The sequence below is a fragment of the Nipponia nippon genome, unplaced genomic scaffold (assembly GCF_047370975.1).
Source record: "Nipponia nippon isolate SJK-2023a ecotype South Korea unplaced genomic scaffold, ASM4737097v1 scaffold_3, whole genome shotgun sequence".
Lineage (NCBI taxonomy): Eukaryota > Metazoa > Chordata > Aves > Pelecaniformes > Threskiornithidae > Nipponia > Nipponia nippon.
The window spans coordinates 79,981,280-79,994,491 of NW_028262347.1; positions in this window are offsets into that span (position 1 = coordinate 79,981,280).

Here is a 13,212-nt window from a genome sequence, read left to right on the forward strand (position 1 = left end):
TATGGTAGAGAACCAGCTTCCCAGCTCAGACCGCTCCTATGACCCATCCTCTGGAGCAGCCAGCGCAACCTGGCTTACCCTAATTGACAGCAAGGAGCCTCTCACCCACATCTTCAGCCACAAGTGTTAGTCTGGTAAACCCAGGTCCTCCCACGTGTTCCCACCAGCCTCCCAGTGCCAGCACCAGCCCTTCGGCAGCCACCCTGCAAACTGACCTAGGCAAAAATAACCTGGACAGAAAGAAGACGCTGGTTTTCAGCCACTTCATCTCCACAATCTGGCTCATCGCCCAACTGCGCCAACAGCAATGCTGCTGCAAGATGGACGGTGGGACCATGCATCCCAAAGCAGGGAGAGGAGAAGACTTGAGTCTGCTTAACGCAATTGGGAAACCACAGCCCAGCTAGATCCCCACTTGGGCCAGCTCTCTGTAGCCATCTGCTTCCCATGGAGCTCCATGCTGCCATTTTCTTTGTGTTTTCTGTCATCTCACCACCTGTCCCTACCCAATGCAGCTCCAAAGCAATTCCCTTTCAAGCAAACCAGGCTGGAAAACTGAATTCCTGGGGCATGGCACGGTCTTTGCACACTGCAGAACAGCAAAGCTAGTGGTTGTCCTGCTGTCTGAGCAGGTGCAGACAGCTGGCTGATGTGCTTCAGAAGAGCTTGTGTGTGCACAGCTCTCTGAGGCTTTCAGCTGCAGCCCTCACCATCTTCTCCCTTTCAGTTATGCCCCCCTGCAATTGTTCTTTGCAACCATCTGATTGTAGCTCCTCTGTCCGAGGGTTAATGCCTTTCGTGGCTGGGCAGAGGAACACCAAAGACACAAGCAGCAGCACGGGGCATTCCCATGGTTCGTATGGGAAGCCCCAGTTCCCATGGCTGGACCCTGCCGTCTTTCAAAGGTGCTGCCTTTACCCACCAGGAAGCACCACATCTCCCCTGACAACACTGTTGCCCTCCACCGGTGGTCTCCTGTGGCAAGACCACCCTACGTGTAGGCTTTAGAGAGAAGCCCCATCCTTTTCAAGATAAAAATCCGCCAGAAAGAGTGTTCACTTCAGTACAAGTTACATCTGATTATCCAAAACACATCACAGTCTCCCGGCTGCTTCCTTGGCACTGCAACATGCACTTCCAGCATCCTCCAAAAACCAGCCCTTTCGTCTTGGATAAGGAGTTGGCCACAGAAGTAACCACCTCCACACAAGATTGCTGTAATTCCCAGGCTCTGAAATCCCCAAGATATTCACTTGCCAGCTCCCACCACTATTTTGATCTTCACAGCCTCAGTGAAGATGAGCTGGGGGAAGATGATGGGTGTTGCAAGCTAGACGGGTGTTGCTCTGCGCACAGAGGCAGCGGGTACTTTCCTCATGTCCCCAATTGCTCCTGAGCAATTCTCCCTCCCCTTCAACCCTTCTGGTCCTTTGTTGCATGGTGAAGTCCAAGAAAAACACCGAGGGGATTTTGCGGGGGTCAGTTTTGTTGTTTAGCATCATGTGAGGAGCTCCCGTTGCCACAACCTTGTGTGGCAGCTGCCTCCAGAAATCCCCTAAGAAATCCCCACTTGCTCATGCGGGCAGCACGCAGGCAGCAGAGCCACGCCACGCTGAGACCTCTGGCCTGAGCGTTTCTCCTGGTATGCACCCCAGCACCTCCTGGATTTGGCTTAGTCAAGCACACGATGAATCACTTTGCCAAGCCAACAACACAACCAAATAGTCCTGGCTCCTGGTCCCTCCTCTCTGTTTCTTCCCCTAAACATACCACGTTCATTAATTTAATTTAACCCTGGAGGCTGCTTAGGTTTTTTTGCACCTTTGCACAGATATTACACTAGGTGTGCAGACCTTTGCTTGCATTTACAGTCGACAACTTCAGTCTCCTCTTCTGAGCCCTACAGAAAAGCAGAAACGCTTGCCAAAGACAAATTGTTTTCGTTCTCTTCCCTCCCCTACATGGAGGTGAGAAGGATATTGCAATAGGTGTTGTACTCCCCACCCACATTTTTCTTCTCACTGCCAAACACATTGCATCAGGAACAATTAGAAAATTTTTCTTTGTGTGGGCCCTTAGACTATATATAAAATGCAGAAACATTTTTCTTCTTAAAATACAAACAAAACAAAAAACACCTCCTGCATGATCTTTGGACCAGCTTTCAGGGAACTGGTTCAGCTGATAAGGTGAGGAACCCTACTAGCAGGGTAGCTACAGCCACAGATGCAGAGCTGATCTCCCAGTCTTAGGAAGGGAGAAAAGAATGCTCAGGGCCTGTTTATTCCATCAAGGAGACAAAGATAGAAGGAAAAAGAGCTTTTTGAAAGTTACAGCTGCACGCACTCACCGCAGAACGAGACGGCGGAAAATACAGCCTAGGTCTGCAACAACTTCTGCTTCTGCCAACGCTGGTGTGTTGTTCCCCAAAGCGCCTTCCCAGGAAGCAGGGCCCTATAATTCAGTGCGATAAACTGGCACAGCAAGAATGAAACCAGATTGACATTCATCAAACACCTGACCCAAGACGGGAACCACAACATCCATTACCACCATTGCACGCCGAAGCACAAACTCAGCAGACATCAGCGTGAGAGCCCAGCTAAGATCAGTGCGTGGCGCTTGTCAGCCAGGCTGAAAGCAGTAAGGGACAGTTCATACCCAGACATTCAGACAGGTGCAGGCAGTGCCCTTCCCAAGCAACGTCCTCGGGTAGAAGAGGTGCTTGTTCTGCCATCTGAGCTGTGTCTTGGGATGTATGAGCATGCATAATCCTCCGTAAGCAGCTGCAGCAAATATTTCAGACAGTAGCTTAAGTTTGTTTCATGCAGTCGCTCTTTAATGCTGGTTAGCACTCGGACCTGTCCTGCACACCTATACAGAGCATAGGCTAGCTCCCACTGCCACCCTGTCCACACAGCAGGACTTTACAGGAGTTTCGGTTACCAGTAGCTGAACTGCAGGGCTGGAAGTTCGTACTCGTGGGGTCTAACTGGAGTCAGTAACGCCAGTGGCATGGGGCCACGGGCTGGGTGTGGACTGCCAGGGGCTGCAAGGGGAGTGGGATGCATTGGCTAGGTCCAGCTGGAGGTGAGGCCGGAGTGGCAGTGTTTAGCCCCAGCTCTGCATCCAGGACCCCCCAGGAGATCAAATATGTGTGAGATCTTTGTTCCAGAGCTATGGCTGTGATGAGGTGGAGCTGAGCAGGGCAGAAGCCCCCACTCGCTGCTCGTGCGCCTCCGCCTCCAGCCCCCGGCTGAGGGCTGAGCCCGGCAGCCTTCACCCCTGCGCTGCTGTGCCTGCGCCAGACTGTCCCCACCTGGCCAAGGGGCCTCTGGGGTCCCGCGCTTCTCCAGCTCCAACGCGCCCTGACCCAGCACTGCTGGCAGCGGCAGTGGCTCCAGCGAGCGGCAGACACCCATCTATCACAGCGGGTTATCACTTTCCCTCCTCTGCCACAAAGTAAAATGCTCCCCACCTTGCTGCCAGCAACTCTAACCACATCACAAACAAGGAGGAATCTACAGAAGTATTCAAAACATCTGGATGTTGTGCCACCACGGCAATTAAATCCACACTCACTTTCTCACACAGCGCCTGGAGGGAAACCGACTGCACGGCGGGGCAGAGGAGGACATGCCGTGGTAATCTCGGCTTCCTCGTAGCCCAGCTCCATGTTGCAACCTCTGAAAGCGTCCTTAGCGGCAGGCCTTGCTCCAGGAGCCCTGTCCACCCTCTCCTGGGTGGGCTCCCCCTCTCTGGAGGACAAACTGTGCCAGAAACAACTCTGCGCCCATGAGGGACTGCAATGCCCGGGGCTGCCTCTCACACCCGCCTTTAGCTGCTTTTTTGGAGGCAGAGCAACAGCTGAGCAGGACTGGGGAAGTGGAATGTCCTCCTGGGCATGGCCAGCAGGTTCTTGCTTTAAGAGAGGGCTGTGCCACGCCAGGCTCCTCTCCCCTGCCCGGCTGAGCCCCCTGCTCCAGAGCTGCGGCTGCTGCCCGGAGGAGGCACGGGCCGGCATCCCACCCTGGGCGAGTGAGGACAGCGGTGCAGCTGAGGTGCTTCAAGCGCTCTCCCCCTCGCAGCCTGCCAGAACAGGTCCATCAGCTTCTTCCTTCCTTGTGCGCACCGCAGAGCAGGGCTCTCCCAGCCACCCTGCCTGGGGCCAGGGGGTACCTGCGTGCCAATGGCACCCACCATGGAAAGTTTCTCATGGATCTTGTTTCCATCAGAAAAAAGTGAGTTTGCCACAGCGCGACCGCTCTGCAGCACTGCCTCGACTTTGGTGGCATCTTAGAGGGCACGAGGCGGGTTTCCACCAGCCCTTTGGGCAGCCCAGCTGCGCTGCCCAGGTCCCTGCTGCTTGTGCTGCCTGCAAGTGCGGCGTGGCTGGCCCGAGGGAGCAGCTGGGCTGTCTGATGCCCAGACTTTCCAACCTGCACGCTGCAGCTTCCTGCCTTGAACCAGCCCCAGAAAATCTGCTTGGAAATTGCCCATCACCACCACCCCTGCCCACTTTTATTTTCTGCTTCAGAAGCACAACAGAAAATAAACTGCAACAGGGGCATTTAATTAATCGCATTTCAATGTCCAATCTTTTCTATCACTGGCACCAGATTTCCAGTGAGGGAGTGGAGAAGAATAATGCCACTCTGAAGCCAGGGAAGAGATTCCTGCTGGAGGGCTGCACAGACGCTGCCCAGCACACTTGCTGCCTGTTATCCGTAAACAAAATGCGAAGCCAGCGTCCGAACGTAGCTTGCATTACCTCCCAGTCTCTCACCCTTAGGTTCCCATTGCTTTCAATGCCTTTGGACAAGGCAGATACTCTCTCGATTATCTTTGCAGCAGAAGCTTCTAGTTTATTTGCAGCCCACAAATACCTTTTTGTTCCAGCTGATTTCGTTACTTGGTAGAAATACGCTCTTTGCAGCATGGGTAATCTTGGCTTTACGTAGATGTGTGGTGCCTAATAAAACAGGTCCCTGCTTACTCACTCTAGTTCCTAGAAGTTCATTCAATAGAAATAAAGAACAATTTTGCAAGTTGGCTACAAGGCTACAGGCTGCCGGCCAGTTTACAAATCAGTAACCAACTAAATGAGACTAAAATCTTCTGCCTGGGTTCAGCTGGGTGAACTATTTTTGTGAATACTGTATTTTCTGGGAAAATGGCATTTCAGATGGACTGACAAGAACTGCAAGTTCAGGTCAAGTGAAGCAAATAGTTCCAGCTGAAAAAAAAAGCAGGAAAAAAATTTATAGCATTGAAAAAGTTTAATCTGGCAGACTCAAAAATTATTTGTTCCAGAAATGTCAAATGGAAACTTTTCGACTTTTCCCTTCAGGATGGAAATTTTCATTTAAAAATTGACCTAAATTTATAAAAGGAAGATATTAAATAACAGGAGTAAGAAGGAGACTATACCACTCTGGATCATGCACAGCATTTTAAGATAATAAGAAATATTTGGGGTTCTGTTTTCATTTTTCTGGGGGAAAAAAATCCTGATCTTCTTTGCCTTGAACCAGCACTTCTCCCAAAAACATTCCCCTTAGCCACTGAGCAAAAACACGATCACCTCTCCACTGGGTTTTGCAAACAGTAAGAATGGCTTGTAGCATGTCTTCAAGATAAGTCCTTTTGTTGTGGACAACCAGGACCACGGAGAAATGGCTCAATGTGTTCAGGGACTTATGAAGGGCAAGGAGAGTCAGAAGGAAACTCTAAGTCTTTTGAACTTCATTTTCTTGTCAATGATATAGTGGATGTCACCGACTGGGATGTTTTTTTCTCCTGCTAAATGATCACTTAACTCTCTTCCCAGGGTCCATTCGAGGACTGATTTAGAGTCGCAGCATTATCAACATGGGAAAGTGAAATGCGGAGAGGTTTTTTGAGCTGCATTTACATAGTAAGCAGCCTGCAAATTTGGGGCGCCTGTGTTTTTGGCTGCCTGACTTCAGATACCCGCAGCCTGATTTGCATGAGTATTATGCTCCCAGAACTCCTACTGAGATCAAAACAACAACTCAGTACCTCTGCAAAAGCGGGTTATGGCATCCAAAACCTGAGGCACGCAAACTCAGTGCATTTTTCCAAAATCTGGGTCCACACCCCTCGTCTGAGGTGGCCAGTGAGTCAAATGCAGAGTTCAGCCTCAGCAGTTTCTGGCAGAATCCAACCCCATTTCTACCTCTACAAAAATTCAGCAAAACCCCTCTTAAAATGTTGGAGGCTGCCCACTGTCCTCTGCTTTCTGCTTCTTTTTTAAAAAATCATCCCGATTTGAAGCATTACTCCTAGAGCCTGGAAGTACAAAAATTGCTCCACGCTCGCTATGGGCCACCTATATGTGCATACCCATACAAAAGCACAAAAGCAGTCGGTTTAGAGCAGACACCATGAGGTTTTGCCGAAGAGCAGATACGCACCAAACTTGAACAAGGAGCCCATTTTGCCCATGAGCTTTTGCCATGCCACAAGCTGTCCATGCTTGGCAGCCCTGGGGTGCTCATGCTGTCTGTGCTCACCACCCCTCCATCAGAAAGCCGCAGCAAGCGGAGGTAAATGCAGACAACGTGCCATCAGCCTGTGGCCAAAAGAAAAAAGAACGAAGATTTAGCAACACTTCCTGCTTTTCTGGGAGCAAGGTGGACTCCAGAGCATTCTGTACCAACTGTTTGCAACACCTACCTGTGGGGTTTTGCTTGTTGTTTTTTGTTTTTTTTTTTTCTTCCAAGTGGATGGAGGTGTCTTATTTGGCTTGGAGAAGGAGCATACATTGCCACAGTTTGGAAAGGGCAATGTCATGCCCAGGTAGTTAGCCTCACAACGACTGGGCTCAGTCCAGCTGTGGCAGGACTGCTGGGTGGTTGCTTTCATGTGCTTTTTGTTTCATGTTCATCACCCTGGCATCCGAACAGTTTGCATCTTGGTTTAGCAAAGGTTTAACCACAAGAGCTCTCTCTCCTCGCGAGGAGGGGGAAGGGCGAGAGGCTGAGTGCTTTACAGAGGGTGGGGTACAGAAATGAGCCGAGTAGATCTCATCTAACCTTGTTTTCGACTCTGATGTTCATTGAACGCATCTGCTGCAGCCCATGGAAACGCAGTGGCAGGGTGATCGCGCCGGGACGGCGGTGCCTGGGGGGAAGCTGAGCCAGGCTGGGCTCCAGCCACAGGTGCTGCTGATGCTGCAGAGGGACCATTTCTGAAGATGCTCAGCAGCTTTGCACCCTTTGCCTTTGTCGCAGGCAGCGTTAAAAGCCACATTTCCTTTTGGAAGAGGAACAACAGACAGAAAGCCCGGAGAGGGTGTTAAGAAAAGAAATCTAATCATTTATAAAAAGCAGCTTAACCCAGGTGTCCATAGGTACTCTGACAATCTGTTCTGGGCAAGAATTGTATTTCCTGCGAGTTCTTTCACTTATGTCAGTCTGTGTTTCAAATCAGCTTTGACACAACCTCAGTGACAAAGACTTTGAAGTCTGAACTAAATGTGCTACAGAGATCATTATTCATAACCACTCAGACGGAGAGGGAATATTTTCCTTTTGAAAGGTCCTGCCAAACCTGTCCTGTGCTTTGTTTGCTTTCAGAGGCACCGTGGTCATTCTTTGGGAGGAAAGAGGATGGAGGAAAGAAAGGGCGATAACAGTCTGGCAGGGAGCAGCCTGCAAAAATCACTGATCAAAAATTCACTAATTAAGAAAGTACGGGGACCATCCCAGCTGGAAACCGCTGCTTTGCATGGACTCCATCTAAAGGACCTTTATGCAGAACCTTCCCCAGGGAGCAGTCTGGAGCCCAGCTCTGTGATACCTTGATCTGCATCTGTTCTACGGAGAGTTTAGCTGCAGTACTTTATAGGTCAGTGGCTGTATTTGCAGTGGCAAGGTGCAACCCAAACAGGGAGTGTTTACATACTTGGAGAGCACAAACCCAAGTCAGTCCCCAGGGAGAGCAGTAATCACCTAGGATTTTATAGTACAGGGATTGGCAAGGATGGGGCTGCATACATACGTCTCCAGAACAGCTTTGAAGGTACATAATTTTTACATAGGAGTTATGGGAATGAGTTTTGGCTGAAGTTTCATTTCAAATGCCTCAGGGCCCAACCTGCTCCTGCTAAAGTCCCTGGAAAGACTCCAAGGCAGCAAGCCAAGACCCTTGCTCTCTGTGCCTTCTCTTCTTTTAGTGCCTTTCTTCTGCTCATTTGTCCTCTACTTACTGCCTTTTTTTTTTTTTTTTCCCCCCTTTCTGAACATTTCTGTTGCTGGGTTCAACTAAACCTTCCTCTGGCACAGCGTCATTCGTTAAAACATTGTCAGTGTTTGTTTCCTGAACCCACCCTCTTCTCTTCTCTGGATTTGTCTCTCTTAAGAATCTTCTCCTCAAGCTTTTTAGTATTGCCACTGGACCTTCTCTCCCAGACTCCCATTTGGTATCATTTCAAATGCATCTTTCCTTCATGGTGGCTTCTACCTACCTGCCCACTTACAAACACTTCCCTGATAAACATCATATTGCCTCCTGCTGCCCTCTTCTCCTCTTTTCCTTCAATGTCTCTTCTGTATGTATCTTTCCTCCACTTCCACCTCTTAAGTTCATTTATTCCTCAGGATCTCTGCGTCCTTCCCACTACCTCATCTCGTCCCCTGTTTTTCCTTTCCTATCCACATCATCCCAGTCTCATCTCCCATCAGTTTCTCTCCTCCTTGCCCCCTTCCTATCAGCACCAGCCTTGCTTTCTCTGCCACACACGTAATTCCCCACCACGCTGTTTCTCAGAGAAGGAGCTGGACATAGAGAAGAAGGGGAAGGAGCCTCAGGGGGATATTTTTATTTCCTAAGTTAGATAAATAAGCTCCCTATGCAGTCAGTGGAGACAGCGTAGGACAACTTAGGAGGTTTATTAGATGTCGTCTTCCTTTATTGACTCTGTAGGGAGCCTAACTCACTCACCTAATTTAGTAGCCTGAAATTAATGAAGCCGCATGAATATCCTCTGCACAATCCCACTACTGTTTAGACCCATGTGAAGGAGAGAGGGAAGGAACAAGGTACCAATGACACAAGGATGCTATTAGCCAGTGACCAGGCATCCTCAGCTCCTGGCATACCTGGTAGGCACTGGTAGCGTGTTGGGAGTGGTGACTTTTCAGAGATCGAAAGGAGAGGAAAATGGTTTTGCAGATGTCTGGGGGGAGTGTCTGCCAGCCAGGATGGGCCTCTGGGCTGTGAGAGCCAGGCCACCTTTGAAAAAGGGCCATGGGAGAGAGATCTGTTAGACAAGAAGGCCAGGGTCAGCCAGCTCTTGAGGGACCTGAAAAGTAAAAGTGGAGAGGAGTCATCCAGCAGAAGGAAGAAAAGAGATGAGCAATGTGGTGGTCACAGCAGCGAGCCAAAAAAGGAGGTTTTAGCACCGTGTTGTTTAGGAGGCTTGAGAGGATCAGTGTCGCAGGCACTCAGGCTACGGCAACAGCAGTGAAGGAAGGGCGGCGATACCAAAGGGCCCATGTCTAGGTTTTCATTCTGTTGGCTGGCAGACAAGGAGACACTGGATTTGAGAGACGATGCAGGCAGAAGCCCCAGGAATGGAAAACAGCCTGGATGTTGGAGTCCAGTGAGACAGCTGAATCAAAGATGAACAGCTTGCTACTTTAATTCCCCGCTCCGGGGACCTCCCCAGACCATCTGCGCACCTGGGTATAGCTCTAATATTTCCTCTGCTTTATTTCCTATGTCCCCACCAGGTTCTGTGCTACAGCTGCTCTTGTAACACTTAGTGTGTGTTCACCGAGGACAGAGCTGAATGGAGTAAGACACTGCATCTGCTTCAGGGTCATAAAATATTGCTCCAAACAGGATACTGGTTGGGAACCTATTCTCTAGCTTCCCATATTTTTCACATTGTTTGCCTTGACAAGCCCACTGAAAACCCCCAAGCATTTGGGTGAGTGAAAAGGAATAATAATCTGGGACAACACAAAGGCTGGTGGACAGAGAGCGAGGGAGCTCAAAGGCTGTGCACCCTTTCACAGCTGATTTCTTTATTCTTACTGCAATTTCTTTAGATGACTTCCAAGGCTATTAGATAATATTCTCTTGCCAAAGCCAAATAATCTTTTTTTGAAATGACCAAACCCACTCCTACCCTTTACTGAGAACCACTTGCCGCGCCTGTCATTTCACCCACGTAGAAGTGGAAGCATTACGTTTTCCTTTTTTTTTTAATGAAAGGGAACTCTTCAAGTCCAGCTTTTCCCCAAGATCTGACAATACACAGAGCAAGAAAGGTGGTGGGAGGGCTCTCAATACTCTACTAGTGAATAAACATGGGAATTTTCCAAACCAATTAAGAGCCAAGAGGTGCAAGAAGACAGATATCATGGAAACTATGGACATTTCAAAAGACAATCAGCTTTTGCTCTGAGGGGAAAAAAAAAAAAGCAAGATTCTTAAATGTTTCCCAGGGTAAGTGTTTTTCCTCCCACCCTGCTCTTTTCCCTCCCCCTCAGCAATGGCATACAAGCACCTTGCTTTGTCGAAAGTACTAAGTGTTTGGGAGAGGACAATGCATCGACTCCAGAATAAAACAAGAAAAACCTTTCAGCACAAGGACTTGTGGAGGTGGGGGCAGAACAAAAAGCACGAAGCCCTGTGAGAGATTGGAGGAGAAGCTCCTTTGAATGCGCCGAGAAGGAGCCTGCACCCTTTATGAGGCTTTCTCAATGTAGCCACAAAGCTGCTCTCTGACTTCCAGCCCTGTGAATTTCCACTCCAGCCTTGCTGTTTATAACCAGTACACAAAGCCCTTATCTTCCAAGCACAGCTTTGGATTATAGAGAGGGCATGCCGTCAAGAGAGACTGTCAAGGCTAATGAGCGCAGGGTTAAACCAGTGCTGCAGCAATGGGACACCGCTCAAGGAGCTGCTCTGCAGCGAGGCTGGGTTTTCAGCACATCCAGGCGCACATTTATATCTGTTTTTCCCCTCTCCCTGTTGCTCTGAAGCTACAGCTTCACCACCTGATCTCCAAATATCTAGGCAACAATAAAAGCCTTTGGGGCCCGCAGGAACGCGGTGCTTGCTGCAGCCTCGCCAGCCATGAGCTCCCGGTGGGATGGGGAACCGCTTGCACGGGTGGGAGGCACGTGCTTTTAAAAACACTGTGGCTGTAAACTTTTTTGGTGCGTGCATATCTTTGTGCTGGTCTTTTTGTACGGATACCAAGACTTTTAAGCGCTCCAGTTAAATTACCAGGGCAACTGACATTCTGGCAGCCAATTTTAATGGCACATGCAAAGAGTTCACATAACCCATGCCGGAACTTATAAAAGCCATGTGCCTCCACGGAGAATGCTGAGCTTCTTCCCAATGCAGTAAAGAAGGAGCACCCCACTGAGATGACACCCACAAATCCAAGAAGACAACCTTTGGCCCTGTGTTTTGACATTATCCAGCCAGAAAGTGAGAATTTCCATCAAAACTGTTTCTTATTCTGAGCAAAAGCCTCCCATTCCCTCTGTGCTCTAAGGTTACTGCTTCACAGCACAAATTAGGGAAGGTGAAGTTGGTAGAGCAGAAAAAAGAGCAGCCTGGGAATAAATTAGTCTATATCATCACTATAAATGGAAGGCAGCTTAAGACTGTTGAATGTGGAAATCACAAACATCCTGGTACATATTTTTCCGTTCATATCATACATTCAGATAAATTGAAAGTGATCTTTTGTATCACGCTTCCCCCGCCTATCCAGTGCAGTCATTTCCTCTAATAAACTTCCTAGTGCTTTGTGTGGTCAAGTGTTAGATGTCCCCAAGGGATGAAGTTTCCACCACTTCCTTGCAAGGCATTGCACATCTCTCCATCAAGGAGATTCTTGATATTCAGTTAAATGGTCCTTTTCTCGGTGCATTCCCATTACTCCTGATGATCTCCCTGCACACAGCCTTAAGTAGTTCTGTTTAGCATTTACTTCTTTCTAACACTGGTGACAGTAACCAAATCCCCTCTTTTTCATCTTTTGCTTACTTTATGGAGAAAAATTATGGGATGGCATATTCATGGACAACCTCCCCCCCTTTTTTTTGGTTGCTGTTCTTGAATCCCCTGTGGCATGTCTGTCTGCCTGGAAGTGCAGCACCCAGGACTGAGGGCAATATTCCACATGCTCTGCCTTCCCACATGTAAGAGGGTGCCTTCCCACGCATCGCCCACTTCTGCAGCTTGAGGAATATTGCTTCCAATCACCTAGACGCTATCATTCCTAGATCTCCTCAACGCTGTTTATTCCTGCTGCATATTTGAGTTTCAAGTTGGTTTTCTCCAGTTTGCATTTTTCCAAGTTGGAACTTGCATTGTTGTTTTCCAGCCATTCTTTTATCTCTCTTGAATTGCTTCATATCACTTTCCTGTCTATAAGGGTGTTCACAGCCTTTCCCAGCGCAGCACTGTCGTGCCTTTCACTTCTTGTAAAAAACCTGAAAGGTATATCTACAGAAACCACACGGGCATCAGAACACCTAGATACCTGCAATGAATGACTACATTTGCACAACACACAAGATCTAGCTATATTCCTCCTCTACTGCTCTGCTTGTTTTCTAAAACTCAAACCACTGCTAAAAGGCTCACGAACTATTTAAAAGAATGCATCCCAACCACAAGTCACAGCAGTCATCCATCACCCATGGATTTCACTGAAGTGCTGCTTACTCTGTTTCATGTGGGGAAGCCACCGCCATCCCCACTAAGGCTGCCGTTATAACAGCATAAGGACAGTCATGTTGATAGAGCTCATTTCCGTAAATTTACAATACAAAATTTAGGACTAAAATCTGGGTGTTCCCCGCAGAACATGCTAAGTCAGCCTGAATTTCTCCCCGAACGCTGTGGTATAGTGATTACAAACCCGCTCCACACCAGCCTGCTGCCAGACCCCCACGTTACCACAGTCCAGTCCTGGTGTTGCAGGCTGGCCTTGACCTCATGGCCGAGACGACCATCTGGGGCTAATTTGAATGGGGACGGTGTGAATTTGACACCTGATGACAGGAGCTGAGACTCCCCAAAGGCGAGGTGACCCTTGCAGCTGCGCAGAGCCTGCACACTAACTTCAACAGCCTCTGTGCATGTGTGTGCAGAGCTCGCTGCAGCACCAGTCGTGCAAAGCACTCGAGGCGAAATCAGACCAGCTTACCTCCC